The sequence below is a fragment of the Physeter macrocephalus genome, chromosome 4, assembly GCF_002837175.3.
Source record: "Physeter macrocephalus isolate SW-GA chromosome 4, ASM283717v5, whole genome shotgun sequence".
Lineage (NCBI taxonomy): Eukaryota > Metazoa > Chordata > Mammalia > Artiodactyla > Physeteridae > Physeter > Physeter macrocephalus.
In genome coordinates, this window is record NC_041217.1 from 17,140,159 (window position 1) to 17,162,694 (window position 22,536).

The following is a 22,536-nucleotide window of genomic DNA, read 5'->3' on the forward strand; positions in this document are numbered from 1 at the left end:
TGTTAAATAAATAAATAAATAAATAAATAAATAAATAAAAATAAAAATATAGACCTAATGATTAAATACACATTTGGCCTGTATCTTATCAGTGCCCAAGTCCCTGGCTGGGAATGTTTGTTGACAAAAGAAGTTTATTGATACAATTGCACTAATGGCACTCATGTTGCTCTGGAAAAAACACATCAACCTGGCTTTGTCTCAGAGGGAGGCACTGCAGGCACTCTGAGGAAATCAGGTCTATTTTTTTTACGTCTGGACTTGTAGAAAAACATGTTTTCCAAAGCTGATTTATAGCCTGTAGGCAAGTAGATTTGGATTGAAAGAGAGATGCTGGTCTGTTGAAGCAACTTGATCCAAGCCAAGAGAAAGCTGGAGAAAAGTCTCCCTGCTCTGAGAAAGAAACCCATGACCGACAAAGTCTGCCTGATCAGGAGCATCTGTGTTTTTAGTAAACCTCTTCTGCAAGCCTGAGTAAATCACAAGGGAACACTAACAGTTCTCCAGAGAGAAAACCAGAAACAAGAGGCCAAAACAGCTCAACAAAAAGCTCTCAGGAGTTTACAGAGATGAGATTTAGAGCCCCGGCTCTAACAACACACCAGACACTTACTGAGGACTCGCTGTGGGTCAGGCACTGTATTCCTTGCTTTGCACACACATCCAATTCATTCAGTTCTCACAACAACCCCAAGAGGTAGGGATTAATATTATCCCCATTTTTCAGAGGAAGAAACTGAAGTTGAAAGCTGTTAGGTCATGTGCCTTAGGTATCTTAGGTGTAAGAGGTCCCTGGAAGTCTGGAGCCTGAATTGATGCATGTAAGGTCTACTATCCTAACTCTCTAGATCATGAGCCATTCTCCAAGGTAATGCTTCCATTTCCCTGCCCCTTGGTCCCTGGACTGAATTACCACGTACTTCATATTCACCCTTTCCTGGAGACGTGGTGAATGTTGTTCAAAACTGCCTGTATGTGTTGAACACATACTTTATGCATATTTGTTCTATCATATCTCAGTATTGTTTCAAATTTTTCCTCCAGGGAAACGTTTGCTCTTTATTTGAAGGAAACATTAACAATAAAATTGTGATGAAAAATCGTGTCCTGAGTGTGCATTGATTCATTCATTTAGAAGATATTTATTGCAGTATAATGCAGTGATCGAAAGTGCAGGCTCCACACCAGACTGCTCATGTCTTAATATCAGTGTGACCATTCTCCAGCTGGGTGATCTTAGGTATATAAACTCTTTGTGCCTTGGTATCCATCTTCAACATAGGGGTAATAAGATAATGATAGTATATATTTCATGGAATTATGAGGATTAAAAATTAATATACATAGAATGTTTAGAACAGTGTCTGGCAAGAATAAATGCTTAACAAATGTTAGCTCTTGTCATAGTCAGTTTGGGCTACTATAAAAAATACCATAGACAGAGTGGCTTAAACAACAAACATTTATTTCTCACAGTTCTGGAGGCTGGGGAGTCCAAGGTCAAGGGCAGATTCGGTGTTTGGTAAGTGCTTTCTTCCTGGTTTGCAGACTTCTTGCTGTAGCCTCACATGGTGAGGAGAGGGCTTTGTTCTCTTCCTCTTCTTATAAGTGCACTAATCCCATCACGAGGTTCCCACCTTCATGACCTCATCGAAAACTAATTATCTCCCAAAGGCGCCATGTCCAAATTCCATCAATTGGGGATTAGAGCTTCAATATATGAATTTGGGGGAAGACAAACATTCAGTCCATAGCAACTGTGGATATGATTATGATTATTTATTGGGTGTCTTAGCTCTGTGCGAAAGATTGTGCTAAAAGCTTGGGTTGCAGAAATGGATGCCAGTGGATGGCTAGCTTGCACAGTTTTTTACATAATTATCTCACATAAAAGAAAAATGTGTAGTTGGTAAGTAGAAAGGGCTCCATTGCCTCTAGGTCCCTGTTTCAAAATGCTTTCCCATGGAGAACAGATAGAACTCATCTTTAGCAGTTTGTTGAAAGGCTGTAGGAAATCAGCTTCAGTTCTTTGTGACTAAGTCCACCCAAGGCCATAGAAGCTTAGGTGACATCTTCCTAAACTGATGCATCCGTAACTTCCATTGAATTAGTGAGACTTCCTCAATTGCAATACAAAATATGTAATAATTAACAGCTTAGATATGTCAAGCACTTTTCAAGGCATGGAGAAGAGATAGAACTCATCTTTAGCAGTTTGTTGAAAGCTGTAGGAAATCAGCTTCAGTTCTTTGTGACTAAGTCCACCCAAGGCCATAGAACCTTAGGTGACATCTTCCTAAACTGATGCATCCGTAACTTCCACTGAACTAGTGAGACTTCCTCAATTGCAATGCAAAATATGTAATAATTAACAGCTTAGATATGTCAAGCACTTTTCAAGGCATTTTAAAATTATTAATTCATTAATTTTCAGAATAACTCCATGAATTAAGTGCTATTATTATTCCATTTTAAAGATGAAGAAACAGGCACAGAATGGTGAGTACCTAGGGACGTTCAGCTTGTAGGTAGCAGAGCCCAGTTTGGCTCCAGCATCTTTGCTCTTAAATGCTGTATCATAGTGCCTTTTTATACTTAAAGAAGACTGCCTACGTCTCTGATAATTCAATGGTTATTCATATAAACTATGATTGATAAGGATATACAAAGAGCTCTGGATAGCATAGTTCAGAAATTCGGTGTCACATTCATGAACATTTCTTCAATAAGAAATAACAGTTCCTGGATCTCTGTCTCACCAAGGACTAGAAACTTCATGGCACCAAACAGCTGCACCTCCAGTCTAATTACTCAAATACATCAGCTCATTGGGCTTACACAGAACAAGCAACTTGCCGATTTACTGGTCTCTTCACACATCAGTGAATCGTTTGCTGTTACGAAAACATAACATGATTCAAATGTATTGATAGAGCTTGTTTGGGGAGGCACAGATAGCTTCTATTTGGTGGGGAAAATATGTATAGGTAGTCTAAGTCTCAATTTGACATTTCAGCAAGCATTACATTTATAGAAGGAAGTCTAAGCAAGCAGAGGTCTTTCTAAACAGAGTAACTTAGAGGGGTGGCAGGTAGATTTCCATTTGATGTAGCATCCTATACACAGGTGAGCAAATTAAGGTCGTAGTTCTTTTGTCAATAGGGTGAAATTGTTTTCTTTCTTTTTTATAACTCTTTCAATTATACCCTCTATAGACTCACTTTTAGAAGTTATCAATGAGGACCATGCCCCAAGTACTCCTGAGGTAGATAGGAATTTTCCCAGAAGCCAGAGAACCTTCCTTGGTCTTTTCCCCAAACATTCATGTTTCCATTACCCCATACAGCCTGCCTTTTGGTAGCATCAAAACACACAAGGGGGAATTCTATGAATGCCTCAAATCAAATGCCTAATTTGGGTCATTCAGTCATTTGTCTACAAATTTTTTTCTGTTTATTCTTTTTTAGGGATGGACCTATGCTTCAATTCTCTACTGCATTCTTAAGTTATGCACAGGACATGAACAAAAATTCAGTGGAGTTTTACTTTCAAACTTTAAGTCTCTAGTTGCCTCAGGGTAGGTTAGTTCTTCACTTGAGCTCATCCTTGTCTTCTGTGTTGAGACTGCATGAGGATAAATGCAAATGATGCATAGGCAGAATGGTGATCATCAAGGTTTGAAATGAGAATAGAGGATCCAGGATGGAATGCCATTCATTTTATCCATTCACCCTCACTTCATCCTCGTAAAAACTGGTATAAATGCCTTTCAACAATCTGGAACTTCAGCAGGGGGAGGGTCTATCAAGTCGCTGGGGAGAATTGGTCTTCTGCCATCTACAGAGCTTCGGTACTTCGGGCGAGCTAAGATTTCTCCCCCTAGTCATTCTCTTACTCATCAGAGCTCCATTTTAGGGGACTCTGTGGATCAGTTACCTATTGAAACCACTCTCAGTTCATATCCATGAAAACAGATACTTAGCATGTAGAGATACTTGCTTTATATTTTCTATAGCAGGAGAGTATACATCTTGATGAACTCTGTCCGATAGAAATAAAATGGGAGCCACATATGTAACTTAAAATTTTCCAATAGCCATGTTTGAAAAGAAGAAAAAGAAGCAGGTGGAATTCATTTTAATATCATATTTTATTTAACCCACATATCCCAAGTATTATCATTTCAATACATGATCAATATACCAATGATTAATGAGATTTTTTATCTTTGGTACTAAGTCTCCATCCTGATTAGCCACACTTCAAGTGCTCAGTAACCACATGTAGCCAGTGGCTACCTTACTGGGCAGCGAAGCTCTAGATCATCAAAAAGAGGTGGCAAATCATTAAGTAAAGTTAAAATAAAGTGCCTCCAGACCATTTTATTTGACTCAAAATTGTTAGTTTCTACCGAGACAACATAATTATATACAATTGTATACAATTAGCTTAAAGATAAAGGTTCTATGTAAACAGGAATGTATTCTCAGCTGATAGAGTCAAACTGTAATAAATTTCTTTTCACAAGATCAAAGGTCAAGGATATTTCTATAGTTCACAGATGTTCTCAAAATTTTTGTACTATAATTAACAAAATGCTCCATAAAAAGTTAAAAGTGAGTAACGAGGATTAATAGTAAAATGTGCTTATTTGTTGCTGACTACCGATCTTAATGACCAAAATTATTGCCATCTACATAGCTTGATTACATAGAATTTTCATTAATGTAAAAAGAGATATACATTTGACAAAATAACAGGTAGCCTCTTCTATATTATTCATCTCAATTTGATTCATAATTTGTGTTTATGTTTTTTCCCTTATTTTCTCTAACAACCAAAATCCCAAAAAACAAGTCCACATTTACCTAAACCCGAAATAAAAGTGGTAATCTGTTGATATGGAATAAGAGGGGGACCATTCTGTCAAAACACCAGAGAGAAAATTTCTACATCTACAGACAGAAGAAAATCACAATTAAAATTCTAAACAACCTCACATTATACTTTGCATTGAATAGTATTAATTATATCCTTTAATCTTTTTATGCTGAAGGGAGTAGATGCAGGTCCATTGACAACTACATCAAAAGTGAAGATATTGGCAGTTTCTCCTCAAGTTAAAGATACAAGTATTATAATGACCCAGCAGTGCTACTCTTGGATATTTAGTCAATAGTAATAAAAACGTGTTCAAAAAATTATGTTAAAATGTTCATGGCTTACTTAATAATAGTAAACAGCTAGAAACAACCCAAACATCCATCAGCAGGTGAATGGATAAATAGTTGTGATGTACTCACACAATGGAGTGTGAACACGGCCATAAAGAGGAACAAGCTACTGATAGGAGCAAAATCTTGAATACTGTATAGCTCAAAAATAATGTGACAAGCAAAAGAAGTATGTCCCCCATATAATTACATCTACATGATGCTCTAAAACAAGCAAAACTAAGTTATGGTGACAGAATTCAAAACAATTGGGCAGCTGACTAGAAAGAGGCATGAGAAAGTGTGAGTGATAACTGAATTGTTCCATAGCTTGATTGAGGTGGTGGTCATATTGCTGTATGCTTTTGTCAAATGTCATTGGATTGAGCACTTAAAACCTATGCATATATAAATAATAAAATAAATTCGAAATTAAATAAAAAACTTTAAAAATGAATAAAAGGACAATGGTCGCTTTTATTCAGACCGTAGTTACACCATGTTCTTGCGTGATAGCTTTCGGTCTCTTCAACCTATTTTACAGATATTTTAACGCCCCCTTCTCCCTCCCAATTCACACTAAGAATGAACAATGAAGAGTCTCCTGATGACCGTTTTCACTGAAGAAAGAGCTAATATTAAGTGCAAATATGGATGGGGATTTGCAGTCTACTCACACTTCTCCATCATTTCTACAATTGTTGTATTATTTTTTGGCAGATATTCAATGGTGACAAGTAATTTTTCGAAATGTAAACAATTAGTATATAAGATTCAGCACATTAAACAGATTTCATGTTCTCTTTATTCATCTTGAACTTGATAATCTCTGGAAATTTTGAATCAAGGGGTTTCTGGTTACTTTCCAATGACGTTTAACAGTTAGACTTAAAAATACAGAAAAAAGCATTATAAGTTTTATCCAAAATGATTATGGCCATCATTTGAATAAAATACAGATTTTTGCAAGCTGTAAAGCATATCATTACTACATACTGGCCTAAGTAAGGTTTGGTTCACAAACTATAGAGCTCTAACCAAGTCATTAAATCTATCGAAAAGGGCCTCATTTGAGAAGCAATAAAATTTTTAATCACTTTATTATTAAAAAAGTGTTTAATATGTAGCTAATTAAATGCCAAAGGCAGGTTATCTGAGTTTAACCTTCAAAAAGAAAATGATGTATCAAAGTCTGCCGTTGGCATCATGGGATAGAAATGTCATCCTCATAATCATTGCATGACAACTAGCTGGTGGCCTTTTCTAGAGCTATAGTTAAATTACCTGATTAAATTAATAGCCATTTAGATGTTTTAGGAAGTGCACAGACCTATACTAAATGAAAATTAGGTCCATTACATTTTCTGAGTGGGCTAGATAGACTCTAAAATAAAACACGTATGCCATTGCCCACATTACTTAGATTAAGCAATTAAAAGCTCTTTCTGAAAAGCGACTAATTCCCTGTAAAGTACAGACAACTGGATTTACACTAATGACCAGAGGTAAGTTTTTATTTTTTCTGCTTATTTTTCCCTATCCTCAAATTCTGTTTATTTTAAAATAAAATATTAAAATTTGAACACACCTAAATATGTAGCTAGATAGCTATTTGTAAGTATATTTCTGTAAGACAATGAACAGTGATTATGTGTCAGTAAAACAGTAAATTAGAAAGTAAAATAAAAAATCATCCTAATTGGGAATTCACTAAACCATTATTGAAGCATTCTAGGTAACAGCTTTTAAACTATTCAGTCTCGAACGTTTGGAAAGAATTCATGCCTTCTTTCCTTACTATGTTGATTCTTTCATATGAAATCCAGATGATCAAGTAATTAAATATGTCAGGAAATGCAAACAGCATATTTATTAACTTATTTAAGAAGCAAACTACTATTCTCTCCATATACCTCCAGTTGCAAATGAATACAGATTGCACATGTAAGTTTTAAGGACAAAAGGTATGGCCACTGCTATATGCCTAGTACCTAGAATAGCATCTAACACATAATAGGTATTCCATAAATATTTGTTGGATTGAAGGCAAGGCTGAAATGTTTTCTCAGTTTCAATTAATAATATTTATTTAAAAGTCATTGACATATCAAAATCCCTTGTTTTGACAGCATGTTATAAAACTAAATATTCAGCAAGGAATTTTTAGTCCAGTGCCATTTGATAGGTAACTAATAAAAAATGAACTGCATCAGTGAGGGGACTATTTATAATTAAAATTTTGCTTAACTTCATTTCATTTCATACTTATCAAGGATACAATGTTGTATCCTATTCAGGGACTTTAAGGGGTTCAAAATAGATACAAACTCTTAACAATATTTCTTAGAATCCTTCTTGTGGCTATAAAGCTTAGATCTACTATAACATCTGGTACTATTAACAGATAAATTTCACCTGTGACATGTTCATGATGTTTTAAACATAAAGCAGAAAGAACCAAGGCAGCATTGATAAGACTGTGTAAACAAATCACTCTTTGGGAATCAACAGTGCTTACCTCATAACTTGGTTGCATGTGAGTAGGTCTTTATTCGTTGAATCCTCATTTATTGGGAGGCTTATGGTGTGCCTGCATTGCATTGACACTGCGTAGAAATACAAAGAGTAATAAAACAGCCGATGTTTTAACTCTTGTGTAAATAAATAACCAACACTGAAAATGAAAGAGTAAACAGAAATGTGCATGAGCCAAATTAGAAAAGTGGAAAAGTACAATCGCCATAGTGAGACGGAAGTGATGAACTGTCTCGTGGATGGTGAAGGCAAGCTGGGAAAGAAGTTAAAAAAAGAGTGTTCAAAAAAAAAAAAAAAGAGTGTTCAGAATTGTTACATGACAAAATGAAGATGGAAACTTGTACATGAGGATGTCAAATCCAAAACAAAATCCTAAAAACCATGTGTGAGAAACTAGATTTAATTGAATACAGATCCTTCTTAGAAAATGTCAGAATCTGATGTAATGGATTGCATTTTTTAGGTTGTTTTATTGGTATGTCAAAAAAAATCTCTAAGTACTTTGTGATTTTTTTCAAAGTTACCATGGAAAAAATTCCTACAGAGGAACATCATAGGATATTTCCATAATAGAGAAGATAGAGGAATGTTGTTATATTTACAGGAAAGCACAGAAATAAAAGTTTAAGACTTTCATGGACCATGGGCCTTAGAATGTATTCTATAGATAGCATGCTGTGTCCCACTGACCCAAAGCCTAATTGTCCTGGTCAGGGAGTTGTGAGGAGAACATCCAAATTCAGCTCATGGTAAGGGAGGAAAGAGTGGGAAGAAATAACCAGGTAATCATAACAGAGTTGGATCTAAGACAGAACATATTGGAAAATCAACCTTGACAAACAACTTTAAATTATATTTCTAGCCTATGCCTGTCTTAAGTTTTAGTTGTTTTGCCTGTCAAGAGGCTGGTTATTTGACAAACAGTAACATTGACAGGCAATTCCTTTACACATTCATAGAAGCCTGTCTCAACCTAGATCCATTTTGGGTGTCACTAGAGCTAATTGAGAATAGTATTCAAGCTGTACAATGTATTATGTACATCTCCAGGGAGATCTTGGAGTTCATTCATAAGGGCTAGAAAAATATTTAGTCTATTCACCCCACATACACAATGCTTCTTTTTTATGTAAGATCTAGTATTGAAGTATTGTAGGTAATGGCAATAACCATGATTTCCTACCCACCTGCTATGCTCTGTACTTAATAGGATTTTTCAACCTTCACACTATGGATACTTGGACCAGATAATTCTTTGTTGTGGGGCCTGTCTTGTGCTTTATAGTGTGCCCAGCAATATCCTTGGCCTCTGAACACTAGATACCAGTAATACCCCTTCTCTAGTTGTGATAACCAAAAATGTCGCTACACTTTGCCAAATGTCCCCTGGGGTGGGAGAGAGGCAAGAAGGCACAAAATCATCTCCTATTGAGAACCACTATTATAAATGACCATTTACTTGTTGCCTATTTCTTTTTATAACAATCCTGCATGGTAGGAATTATTATGCCTATTTTAAAAATGAGAAAACTAAGATTTATAGGAGTATTTAAACCTGGGTCTTTTAACCACAATCTTTATTCTGCACACCATGCTGTATTATCTCCACCTTTAAAGGTTTTTTACTCTGAATTTTCTAAAAGATTTAACATTAACCCCAGAAACATCCTTGTGATACACATCTAGAATTGACTGTCCTTAACATCTCAACCACATTGAGTATGTGGTTCAGGATTTTCTTTTAGGGTTGCTTTGTCTTATCTACCAAGCCTACCTCTAATCTACTGTTCTATCTTGTTACAGCCTCACCGTCATTTTTGGATGGCAAGCAAGGAAATCAAAACCTTTGGGTGACTTTGATTGTTTGCTGATTTTCAGAAATGTTTTGTATGTGTTTTATGGTGGAAAGAGAAGGAACTCTTAAATAAATCTCTGTAATTCATAAAAATATTGTTTGATGTTTGATGTTCATACCGAACAGTAAAACTTTCTCTCTCAACTTATCATTGTGACTCTGTTTGCATATTTGTGAATCTGTCCAAAGATTTAAGGATTCCTAGTGGTTTTACAAGTTGAATTGATTGATGAAGGAATTGCGTTATCTCTTTTTCCTGCTACCAACTTCCATAATTACTCCATATCGTGCTCTAAGTTGCTTTTGAAAAGTTCTGCCTAACGGAAGAGTTTCCTCCCTCAGTTCAACAAAAGCAACTGTTTGGTGTTCCATCATATATTTTTTTACCTGATTACCCAGCACAGAAGTTGAGGTTGAAAAATATCTGTTGAATGAATAATAAATAACGAACTAATGTCAGATCCATAAATAATCGGCAGATTCTTGAATTCGGCTACACATAAAAGATGTTTTATTGCTATTAGCTGCAGTGAGTCACCTGCAGAACTGGAAGAGAATATTAGAGATGATCATTTCTTTAATTTCTAAAACTCACTCCTCCCCTCTCCTCCACCACTACCAATTTATGTGGTGGGAAGTCAGGGAAAACGTAGTGTCGGTTCTTTTTAAAGGAAGAATTAGGTACTTGCAAAGTTTGGGCTTTCGCACTTAAAACATTCATTAACATGGAGGAAAAAAATGTGGAGTATGAAGAAAGAAGAAACTGTTACTTTTGCCCGTTCTTCTGAAATAATAGTCTAAATTTTTCCTTTGAATGTTATAGTATGGCTCCTTAGACTGTAGAAATCACCCATATCTACGATAATTCAAATTTTTTTTTAAAAAAAGAGCTGTGTATACAGATTCTCAGACAAAATAGAACAAGGCAAGCAAAATCTTCACTTTACAATTGATTGTATTGATCAAAAATTTCGAATCTGTTTATAATTATGAAATGTTAGCATGAGTGTTATTATTTGATTTACTGGCATTTTCATCCTTCCTTACACAAGTATATTATGATTTTTAAGAATTATAGAATGCCACATTTTGAAGCTAAAAGTGACCTAATGTTATCTGTTCCAATCCACATTCCCCTCTTAAAACTAACAAACAAAAAACCCCAAAAACAGCTGAAGAAAAAAAAAAGAAAGAAAGAAACTTAAGAAGTTACCTTATACCAGACCCTGCCTTCATTTTTCAATTAAGTAAAAATGTAATTGAAATTTTTAAGTTTTAATTTGAAATTGTGAAATAGGTCATTATTTTGACCCTTTAAGCTCCAGGGAGCACTCCCAGCATTATCAGAACTTATAGTAAACAGTCTTTCCCTAAATCTGTTGTTCGGATGACATGGCTTGAGATTTCTGCCAATTTTAAGCAGGAGGCCTTGCGTTAGCTTCTTAACCGTTTTTTGCCTCAGTCTCCTCTCATAGGAAATAAGCGCTTCAGCTTTGACCCCTGAAGTCCCTGCTAGCATTTCTTCTCTGACTATAGCTCCTATTGGATTTTCCTTCTACAAAAAGCAGACTTCTTTTCTTAGCCTTAAGAGGGGTGAGGGTTAAAACCTATTTTCAGTATTTATTTTGGAAGTGTTCCATCCACTGAGCTGCCACTTGATTAACCAAAATTTCTAGGAATATCTCTCTTTAAAGTAACTTTTGAAGTGGAGAGGTAGAATCCGTAATGAACACCAGGAATGAGCAAGTTTCATAACCTCAAAGAGTCAGGTCATGACAACCTAAAAGGATCATGACACACATACTAGTAGTAAATTTCCCACTAAAATGCCACAAACAGCAAACATTTACTGGGAACCTACTCTGTGCTCAAATCTCATTTCCCTTTACTTAATCTCTGCAGTGATCTCATCTACATCTGGACTTTAAACTACCATGTGTATCCTTAATGCATCACACCACATCTTCCTTCTGAGCCCTGGACCCATGCATATTGGAAATAATTTCCACATGTTTGTCCCACAGGCACCTCAGATACATTAAGTCCAAACAGTCCTTTCTATCCACCTTCTAATCTCTTCCAACACTTCTCACCCATGTGAATAGGGCTACCACGCCCTTCGTTTTCTAATGCAATAAATGTGAGGGACCCTGAGGGCAAATAAGAAAAATGCGATTAGTAAAGAGGAGGTGAACTCTGAATATGGAGAAACAGAAGGCAGGAAGACAGGCAAAAGATTGTTATGATTGACCAACCAGACATGGAAGGATAAAAAGGTTTGGAATGGGAAATAGGCAGGACCACTTCATAAATGAATGAATGAATGGCTGTGTGCATGTAATTTGTGTGTGTGTGGTTTATTAAGAAAAAGAGTAAGACAAAGGAGAGTTGCTGAAGGGAACCACATTGATGCACTAACTCTTAAGTCATCTAAAAGGCATGTTATCATTAGTTCTTCCTTCTTTGTTGACAAGTTCATAGAAAGGGCAGGCTCACTTTTATTGAAAGCGTGAGGAGAAGGCGAAATCTGAAAATTGCAACCATTTTCAAACTAACTGTGGCTTGGCTCAATGTGTTTTGAAGCAAGGAGTGACAATGAAACATCCTTCGTTCAGTGGGGACTCTTCACTCTGAGTTCTTCCTTGGAGAAGGTTAGCAACGTCTTCCTCACTTATGGAGTTCATGATAACTTTATCAAAAGGCTTGGCACGTTGTACTCAGTCCTTTTTCCTGTCTCAAAAGTGTGCTGATATGTCCAAAAAGGTGATGTCAGCATGCTGATCATTTTCTAGAAAATCCAATATATTTCCATGCCAGTTGATCTTTAGACACGAACTTTAAGGTGCATTTTGTACAGTTATCAAACATTACCACTTAGATTTTTAATCTACAAAGATATATTAAAGCTTGTCCAGCAAAAGTGAGCAGCTCATTTGTGCCTTTGTGGATGGGGAAAAGCAGGGCATCAAATATGTGTCTGTCACTCCCACACTCATGATTCTCCAAATGATGAGTAGAGAGAAACCCATCTCTTTCACACATTGAGGGTTGCTAGTTTTATGTTCCTTACTTGATTATAATCTCCAGGAAAGCAAAGGCTGTGCCTCACTCATAATCGATGAGCTAAAGTTAGAGCAAAACCAATACGTTCCTGCTCCAAGAAGTTTATCATAGAATACGTGGAGGAACATATGTATAAATGAACCATAATGCAAGTATTATGTCAGTGGGTCTCAAACTTGGCCATGCATGAGAATCACCTGGAAGGTGTGTTAATCCACATATTACTGGACCCCATGACCAGAGTCATTAATACAGTTAGGTTGTTAGGATGTAAAAGGGAAGAACTTTTGTATTCTGTTAAGCTAACTTTTGTAGTCAAGTTAAGCACTAAAGGGATGTTTCCTATAAGCTTAAATTATACATAATGGCCCATCTCCAGGAACCCTGCCTCCCAAGTAATGAGCGTTAAGTTAAAATACCTTGTTTAGCTCACAGGAAACATCCTGCCCAGGCCCACCGTGAACGGCTGCAGGAAGAAAGAAATGAACACATCTCCGGAATCTGGCTAAAACAAGGACTGCATCCCCCTCCCCTTTTAGTATAAAAGAAGCCTGAATTCTAACACGGGGAGGATGATTCTTTGGGACACTAGTCCACCATCTTCTCAGACTGCTGGTTTTCCAAATAAAGTCACTATGCCTTACCCCAAAAACTCTTCTCTTGATTTATTGGCCTGTCATGTGGTGAGCAGTACAAGCCTGGACTTGGTAACAGGATGATGCCAAGCCTTTGAATTTTTAATGAGTGATACTGATTCTGCTGGTCTGGGGACCACACTTTGAGAAGACTAAAATATGGTGTCAGTGGTGGGTAGGTGAGATTATATTTACTCCCAAATAATCATAAGATGGCGGGGCTGACTTAAAATTTTAGACTTGAAAGGGAATTCTGAGATCTTCTAATTTAATCTCCCAAATATTATGTAACACGAGTGAATAGTGGTGGGTCCGTATTCCTGACCCAACTTTTCTCCACCTTCTTTTCTGCTTCCCAAATGAGGTTTCCCAGATCTAGTAAAATCCCTGAAAGCCATCCTGCATTTGTGTCTCCCATATAAAATAGCTGTGGAAATCAATAACAGTTCTGTGTGTATAGCAATCTCAGAGGTTGCTTATGGGTTTTATTCCACCAGTAGAAATAACAGAAAAAATACACATGCATTAGATTGATTTTGGTCCCTTTGCTCTACTTTTAGAGGAAAAAATGAATATGAAAATATGTGTTCTTTCTGCGATTCTTCTCCCAGGATTTCCCTTTTTATTTCTCAGGCAAAGTTGGCTGCCGTCTGAATAGGAATATAAGGCTCCCTGGTCCTTTTCACCCACCATTATGCAGAGTCAGTTTTCCACCATTTAGAATTTAGTGCATCTTTGGTGAAGCCTGACAGGTACATGGAGGGTTGGTGGAGAGAGGTTGGAGGAAGGTAAGAGGGCTAAGAAAGCAGCCATATAATTTATAATCTTCATGACCATAAAAGCACAGCAAGCAGGTAAGGTCGAGTGTGCTGTCACGGGGGCACTAGCCAGGCCTCCACAAGCTACAGGGTCTTATTTCATTGTCCTGTGACCTGCATCACAGTGCACAAAAGTCCCAGTCCAGGGCCATAGCTAATCTGCTCTGACAGAATAGGAAAGCAACTGCAGAACTCTGCAGCTTCTCTTTCCCATAACCAGGAGGCCAAATGCAAGCGACAGAACTACATTCTTTTGGAGAACTATCGTGACAAGTTAGAGCATCCAGAACTTATTGATCAGGCTTTGACTCTGTGCTTTCATAGCTGTTACTGCAATGCTGCCTAGATGCTAAGTGCGTGGGTTTGGAGTTCACATCTTGGTTCTGCCATTTGTGAGCTGGATAACCTTAGGTTCTACTTCAATAAGTTGCATCTTCCTTAACTATAAGATGGTGATCAGAATAAAGCCAAACACTGAGGGTTGTTAAGAGAAATGAAAAAACTAATCCATGTAAGATGCAGAGTACAGGACACGTCCTATAGGAAGCATTTTTGATTATGACAGATACCTCATCAGTATATGTGTGATATGTCAGGCTAATTTATTTAGACCTGCTTATATATTTCTTGGCTCTTTGTCTTTATCTATTAAAGAGACTGTCCTCAATTTCTACAGGTTAGGCTGATCATCTAGGCAAATCTCAACGATGAAAAACTCACACCTTGACCACATTGTGACAATTACCTGAATAACCAAGGAAACAGTTACAAATGTGTTCTGCAAAGGAGAGCTTCACAAAATGTTAAGCCTGCATGGGTCTCTTATAATCAGTTCTTTTTTTTTTATTATTGAAGTATAGTTGATTTACAATGTTGTGCTAATTTCTGCTGTACAGCAAAATGACTCAATTATACACATACATACATTCTTATTTTATATTGTTTTCCATTATGGTTTATCCCAGGACATTGGATATAGTGCCCTGTGCTCTACAGTAGGACCTTGTTTTTTATCCATTCTAAATGTAACGGTTTGCATCTACTAACCCCAAACTCCCCCAAACGCCAAACTCTTATAATCAGTTTTTATCCTTCCCTGACACAGTTCACCTCGGAATAATGTAATAATCACAATAAAGATACAACTAAAGCAAAGTAATTAATTTCATGTGCTGTTTTGCCATCAATGAAACATGATACCGTCTCCAGCAGGTCACAAATAATATCTTACAATAAAAAGCTCCACTAACGTTAAAGAAATGTTGTACATAGACTCTGAAAACTGAACTCCTCCTTCAGATTAGCCTCTGTATCAATGAGTCCTTTTGTTAGTGGACAAGGAAATAAAGGAGGAAGCAGTCAGCATGCAAGCTTTCCTTTTTAGATTTGAAAAGAAGATGATCCATGGGGATGTTTCTGATCTACAGTGAAACATAATATTCTGCTCAGGAGTTGACATTAGTATCACTACATTGGCGAAGGGGGAGCAGGGGGACAGAGGAGACGCTGCATATTTTTTGCTTGTTTCCTCTCTCATCAACTGGAAACGTGACAGTGTTAGTAGCAAGTGTTCTATCCGGTGTACAAAAACCAAGCACTTAGGCATTTTTGAGTGATAATTCAATAGGATTAAATTACACTCATGTGACAGCTCAACTTCACTAATGAGGTACATTTCAGTAAACTGTTGACAGAACTGTCTGGAAGGTTTCTTTAATTTCCCAACATGTAACAACATGGGAAACGCATTAGTCAACTAGATGAAGATGAATAAGCAGTGAGGTCTAGGGGTATTTTACATTAATACCTGACAACCTGAAAGGGTTTTTTCACCTGTTCCATTTAGCCCAAGGCAGGCACAGAATCACTGGTACCTGTTAGTGTGATTGACTTACCAAAGCAATGAAGGGAATTACCTAGAAGAGGGCTGAGTGGAAAATATGTCAGAGAAATTTCTTTTCCTTCCAGTTAACAGGAAGCATGTTCCTTGCAAAGTGGGGGATGGTTGCTCTAAATTTGAAAGAACGTTTCAAAGCTTTTCAGAGGGCTACACCAACATTTTCATTTTCAAATTCTTTGAGTTTGTCCTTAACAGATGAAAAAAATCTGTCTGTATAGATTTCTACCCAGATGTTGATTGGGAATAGTGTAAGGTGCTCAACTAAATAATTTATTCCAAGCCAAGAAAAGAAAGAAAATATAGGAAACATGGAAGAACAGTAAATAGGAGACAAGGAAATATGCTTATGAAGGCATCAAATGCTTACTGAAAAGATGCTCTAGCTAAGATTATACTAGCCAATAAGAAGGCCATAAAATCATTTGCATCCTTTGAAAAATGTCCCCAAACTACTGTTCTTCTAGTGTCTGGCAAGTAGTATGTTTGAAGAGAAAAAGCTGACTCTAAGTGGATAAACATGGCAACCATTAGGGGGCGCTACAGATTCCAAAATAGATATTTATGTACCAAGTCTACCTGTTTCACTAGACTCACAGACATAGAACACAAACTTATGGTTACCAAAGGGGAAAGGGTGGGGGGGATAAATTAGGAAGTTGGGATTAAAATATACACACTACTGTACATAAAATTGATAACCGACAAGGACCTACTTACTATACAGCGCAGGGAACCATACTGAATATCTTGTAATAACCTATAATGGAAAAGAATCTAAAAAAGAATAGATATATAGGTATATGTATAACTGAATCACTTTGCTGTACACCTGAAACTAACACAACATTGTAAATCAACTATATTTCAATGAAAATTTAAAAAAAAATATAAAATAGTAAAAAAATAGTTATTCTCCTACCTAATCTGTACACCTGAAACTAACACAACATTGTAAATCAACTATATTTCAATGAAAATTTAAAAAAAATATAAAATAGTAAAAAAATAGTTATTCTCCTACCTAATCATCCTAAAAATGTTAATGTATTGATATATTCTCACGGGAAGGTGTGCCACAAAGGAGAGGCAGAAGCAAAGATGGAAATACTTTCTTACTACATCTGTTGGCCAGAAATTACTCAAAACCACTGAACATTTTAGAAGAATTAGGAGAAGAAAAGAATCAGTGACACCTTTAACCCTTGAGTATCAAACACATAAGAGAGGATTGTTGGTTTAACTAACCCAAACTATCAGCTAATCCATAAACCACATCTGTTTAGCTTTGAGAGAATAAAGTATATAGGGTTTCTTTGCAGCAAGTTACCTTTCTCATTTCATCTCGGTATGGTGATTATTCCAGTGGTTTTGCATTTCCAGAACACACGATGATTTGTTGGAGGCCCTTGGGAGTCAGGCTAGGAGGGAGATGATGGAAAGATCTAAAAGACAAGAAACCGACACATAGCTGAGCTGTGTCAGCTCAAAGTATACTACCTGAGGGGTAACAAAGGTGAGAAAACCATTCAGCAATATTGTCAACACACAACCATACATATAAACGTAAAGCTGGACCTTGGAGTAAGACAGAAGCTCTGCCAATAGAAAAGCTCTAGGAGGTCTGAAAATACTGATGAAGGGTATGCTGAACAGAACGGAAAGTGTTACAAAAGGGCCAGCTAATTCCAGAAATGACTCCTTTTGGTGGCCTCAGACACTATCTCTGACTCTCTGAACATTATTTCCAGTCTCAAGGATAATCATAATGACAATAATTGCTAAAATTTTCCCCATGTTCTGTTATTCACAAAAACTTCCATCACCTCATTTGCTCCTGTGAGGTAGGTAGGGTCAGTATTTTTATAAAACTTGACAGACGAAGAAGCTGACTTCAGCAGCTTCCCACTCAGGCTGCAAAAGCAGCCAAATAAGACACAAACTCAGGTCCTCTGACTTCAAATCCAAGTACTTCATTTCCACTGTGCTGAAATGTCATGGAACGTCTAGAGGCAAACTTGCAGATTTTGAGCAGGGCTCGCACAATCCAAATGGGAATTAAATATCTTGGCAGGTTTTTGATCACAGTGATCCTCACAGAGAATTCAAGAGGAAGGATTCCATCTTTCCACAGTCAGGCTAGGCATCTGGAAGACCAGCAACTTGATTCTATCTTTCCTTTCCTTTTCTCTAACTATATAAAAAACACGGACCTGGCAGTTTCCAAAGTAGTGAAGGCCAAGCATTCTTTCTGAGTTCTTTCTTTTTTCTTACTCTATTACTTTTTTATTAGTAGAAGCAATAGAACAAAAATATGAGGAACAGTATTTGTAGATTTTTCCAAAAATCTCTGTTACATAAATTTCTAGAAGTAGAATCACTGGGTTCAAAAATATGCACATGTAATACTTGATTTATATAGCTAAACTGCTTTCCATTGAATTCTACTTTTTTTTTAGTTGAAGTATAGTTGATTTCCAATATTGTGTTAGTTTCGGGGTACAGCAAAGTGATTCGGTTCTATACACACACACACATATGTATACACATATACAAACACACACACATATATATTCTTTTTTCTATTCTTTTCCATGATAGGTTATTACAAGATATTGAATATAGTTCCTTTGCTATACAGTAAATCCTTGCTGTTAATCTATTTTATATATGTTAGTATGTGTCTGTTAATCCCATACTTGAGTCCTTTCACATTACAGAACAATATAAAATTAATAATAAAAGCAAACTAGAACAGAGAAGGAAAATAAGACATCATGCCTATAAAATATTTTAGTATAAGGTCTCAGTTGAAAACACTTATCTGAACAGTAATACTTTTCTCACCCAACAGTGTGTATATAGTAGTTGCTAAAGCTTGGACCATATCTACTTATAAGACAGTTCTAAACAATGTTAGGTCGAAAGAATTGCCTGGCTGTTATTCTGATCAAGTAAAAATTGTCAAGTAATAGCTTGATGTAAACAGTTTTAAATTAAAAATGAACAATCAAATTTTGTCTGGGATTGACTCAGCTATCTAGTCAATTATTTTGTAAAGTTTAAACAATATTAATAGCCCACAATAGTTAAGATTTTTTGACTGCTTACTGTGAGCCAGGAACTGTGCACTTACAAGCATTATGTAATTTCATACTGCTACAGTTATATGAATGTCGGTGCTATTATTAGCCACATAGAGAAGAATGCAAAAAACAGACTTAGAGCCTAGGTAACTTGCCCACATTATACAGCTAGTAATCAGTCGAGCTACCACTTGAATCCAGGTCTGTATTATTTCAGAGTCTAAACCCTTTACTATGTCCACTTGACTCTACCTTGGCCAGATACTCTGTCTCAATTAACTTCCTAATGTTCTGCTATATCCCTAATTCTGGTTATCAAACCCAGAGATAGCTTACTTTAGAAAGATGGAATGAAGTTAAATCAACTGAGAGCAAAATAGAACACACATTAATAGGAAAGCCTGCTTTCTGTAATGGGGTAGTTTGGCACCAAGCTGAGTAACCAGTGCATGGCCAGGAATAGTATCAGAAATAATTCTTTTCAAATAAGAAATTAATCTTCCAGATATACGTGAATTTAAATATAAAAATATATTACAAAGATTTTAAAATTGTGTGTAATAGGAAAAGACACAAAATTTAGATGGAACCAGAAGAATAAATAAATTATGACAAATACATACAATAGAGTACTGTGCAACCTTAAAAGAAATTAAATAGATTAATGTGTGCTAATACAGATCAGTCACCAAGACATACTGTTACAAGAAAAATCAAGGCTCTGACTAGCATGACCGGTAAGTTACCAAACAGATCTTAAAAGATAGACATACAAATTCATGCAAAATAGAACATCACTGGAAAGATCTACAAGATCCTGGTATTGTCTCTGGAGAGGGTTAACTGTGATTCAGAGAAAAGAGAAAGTCTACTTTTTACTACATAATTATTTGTATTGTTCTATCTTTTATCACGTACATAAATTACTTAAAAGTATTTTAACATTAATAAATAATAATAGGTGTGCAATCTATGTTTATGGATCTGAAAAATGATTGGAACACACGGGTCATGCCAACCTAGAAGCATTGGACTTGGAAACAGACAAAAAAAATTTTAATTTGGCTCTGTCACCAACTAGCAGGGCAGGGTTTGTGTAAGGGACTTAAATCTTTTAGCTACAATTTCATGTACGGGAAATTGGTATAACAGCATCTCAGATTCTCAAGGTTGAGATGAGATAATATACAGCAAAGCGCTCTCTGAAGTGCAAAAATGCAGGAATTATTATTGTTTGTTGTTGCTGAAGCAGGCTCTGGTTCAGATTAGGAAGCCATGTCTTCAGAAAGGGAGGACTTACCACGTCTAGCCCGAGTTGCCACGTCAAGCAGATCAACCAAATATTTGCCAAATATCCACTTCACTTTGTACCATATTCCCATTCTTTCGCAACTAGATGTGAAAATATTTATGATTTCTCCTTTAGAAAGGGGAAAATGTTTGTTTGCATAGATGGTTGTTTCTTTGGGGTAGAAGGTAAACGTAAGAGGGACCTCGGCAAGATGGAGAGAAACAATCTTGTTCCTTTAAAGAAGGTGGAGAGGAGAGAGGAATGGATAAAGGCTAAGACCAGCGAAAGACAGGGCGCTCAGCAATGTGACCTCACCAGACCGCTTGTCATTAGAATCACAGAATGGCGGGCATGAGTAGCGTTTAGAAGAAGCTGCTTAAAAAGCTGAGGACAACACGCACAGGGTCTCTCAAGACAACCGAGACGGGGAGAATGAGTGCGGTTAAGAGAGAGATGCACAGGAAGTAACAACCCAGCACCTCTCAGAAATATAAGGAAGAGTCTTGGACTGTCACAGACATGGATTGGGATCCCGGTTTACCCGAGAAGTCCAAGGGGCAGGGGCCCAAGCTGACCGCAGGGTAATGTACTGTTTCCCCAAATACATGCTTGGCCAGCAGGATGCCCGAGTATTAGACTGAGTTTACAGAATGCAACTCCTGGACAGCCAGCCCAGTGGACTGATTGTCCACAATCAGCAGGAACATTCCTGGGTGAAGCACAAATCGCTTTCCCTGGTGCTTGACCCTTCCAAACCATAATGATAATTGCTGCTGTGTTGCAAGCTGGGCTTATGCACAACGCAGGGGTTAGTGCCCTCCCCTCAGGAAGGCTACGAAGGAGTCGGGACTACACACATCTGATTGTGACAAATGCCTAGTCTCCCTGCTAATCAGTGCACAGTAGTAGGTATTTTGTAATCTCACTGAAGCAGAAAACCCCACACATCTCAGCTCAAAAAAATCAAATCAAATCTACTGCTTCTATATATTTCTGGTAAGAAATGAAATACATTCAGTTTTAATCACGTGAGCAGTCGATCAAATATCGAATTGAAAACAATGAACTACAAAGAGCCACCTCGAAGTCACTTAGCATTGATAAATTAGTAATGTATTATTAAATTATTCATATCTTTTTTTCTTCCTTCAGACTATAATGATATACTGTACACAGCACCGATCATTTACTTAGGCTGAGTCCATTCATTTAATTATGCTGCTAAACTTGGTAGGCCAATTGGTCATCATGAGAGTTTCCAGGCAAGCTTATCACAAATACATAGAACATGTTCCTTATTGTCCCCAGTGGCTAAGTGCTAAAATGCTATTTAGTGCTCAGAAGGTTAATGTCCTGCTTATGTAAATTGTCCAATTTAACATTCAGCAGCGGTATCATAAATTCTGGCTCCAGGACTTCATTAAACGTATGTTCAAACTAGTTGACCTTAAAGGTTAACAAGCACAAGTTAAACAGGACAATTATTTAACTCACTTCTTATCAAGAGACTGAAGTGTACTAGCCATTTAATAGCTCCGCAGACTTCACAATTAGAATTCTTAGAAGGTCTCTGATAAAACAGCAGGTCATGAATTTTCATAAGGATGTCAGATAATAACTATTTATCTGCACTTGTTTTTTCTTTCTTATAAACTTAAACTTTGATCTTAACGTTCAATTAGAAATGAGTCCACAGAGAAGGACTAGGTAACTCAGGTTGCTAGGGTTCACCTTCATTTGGGTCTGCACGGGGATTTAAAAAATCATTTATGCATCGTCATTCATGAAAATTAACATGAAAGTCAGGGACTCACCATTAAGTGTGCAGAGCTCAAATGAAGCATGGGGCCCAACACTGAGTTACAACATCTCTTTTACTGGTTTGGGACATTAGACTAAACATTTGATTCTTTTCTTAAAAGACCCCCAAATGCCTATTACCCTCCTGGAAAAAAAATGCATTCTCCTTCACTTTTATATTATGATGCCTTTTTTTTTTTTTTTTTTTTTTTTTTGTGGTATGCGGGCCTCCCTCTGCTGCGGCCTCTCCCGTCGCGGAGCACAGGCTCCGGACGCGCAGGCCCAGCGGCCATGGCTCACGGGCCCAGCCGCTCCGCGGCATGTGGGATCTTCCCGGACCGGG

General features: G+C 37.0%; 1 long non-coding RNA gene across 5 annotated transcripts in view; it reads right to left on the reverse strand.

Annotated features, from left to right (window-relative positions):
• LOC102992376 (uncharacterized) overlaps positions 1-22,536 on the reverse strand; it is a 62,640-nt gene that overhangs the window by 20,417 nt on the left and 19,687 nt on the right. For 2 of the 5 annotated variants that reach the window (XR_449132.4, XR_003679314.2), the window contains 3 exons: positions 17,347-17,461; positions 7,732-7,819; positions 4,610-6,100 (listed from right to left, as the gene is read on the reverse strand). This is a non-coding gene — a long non-coding RNA (uncharacterized lncRNA). Of the gene's footprint in view, positions 1-4,609; positions 6,101-7,731; positions 7,820-13,085; positions 13,133-17,346; positions 17,462-22,536 lie in introns of those variants that run through there. The other 3 variants (XR_003679313.2, XR_008617019.1, XR_449131.4) reach the window with 2 other exon arrangements.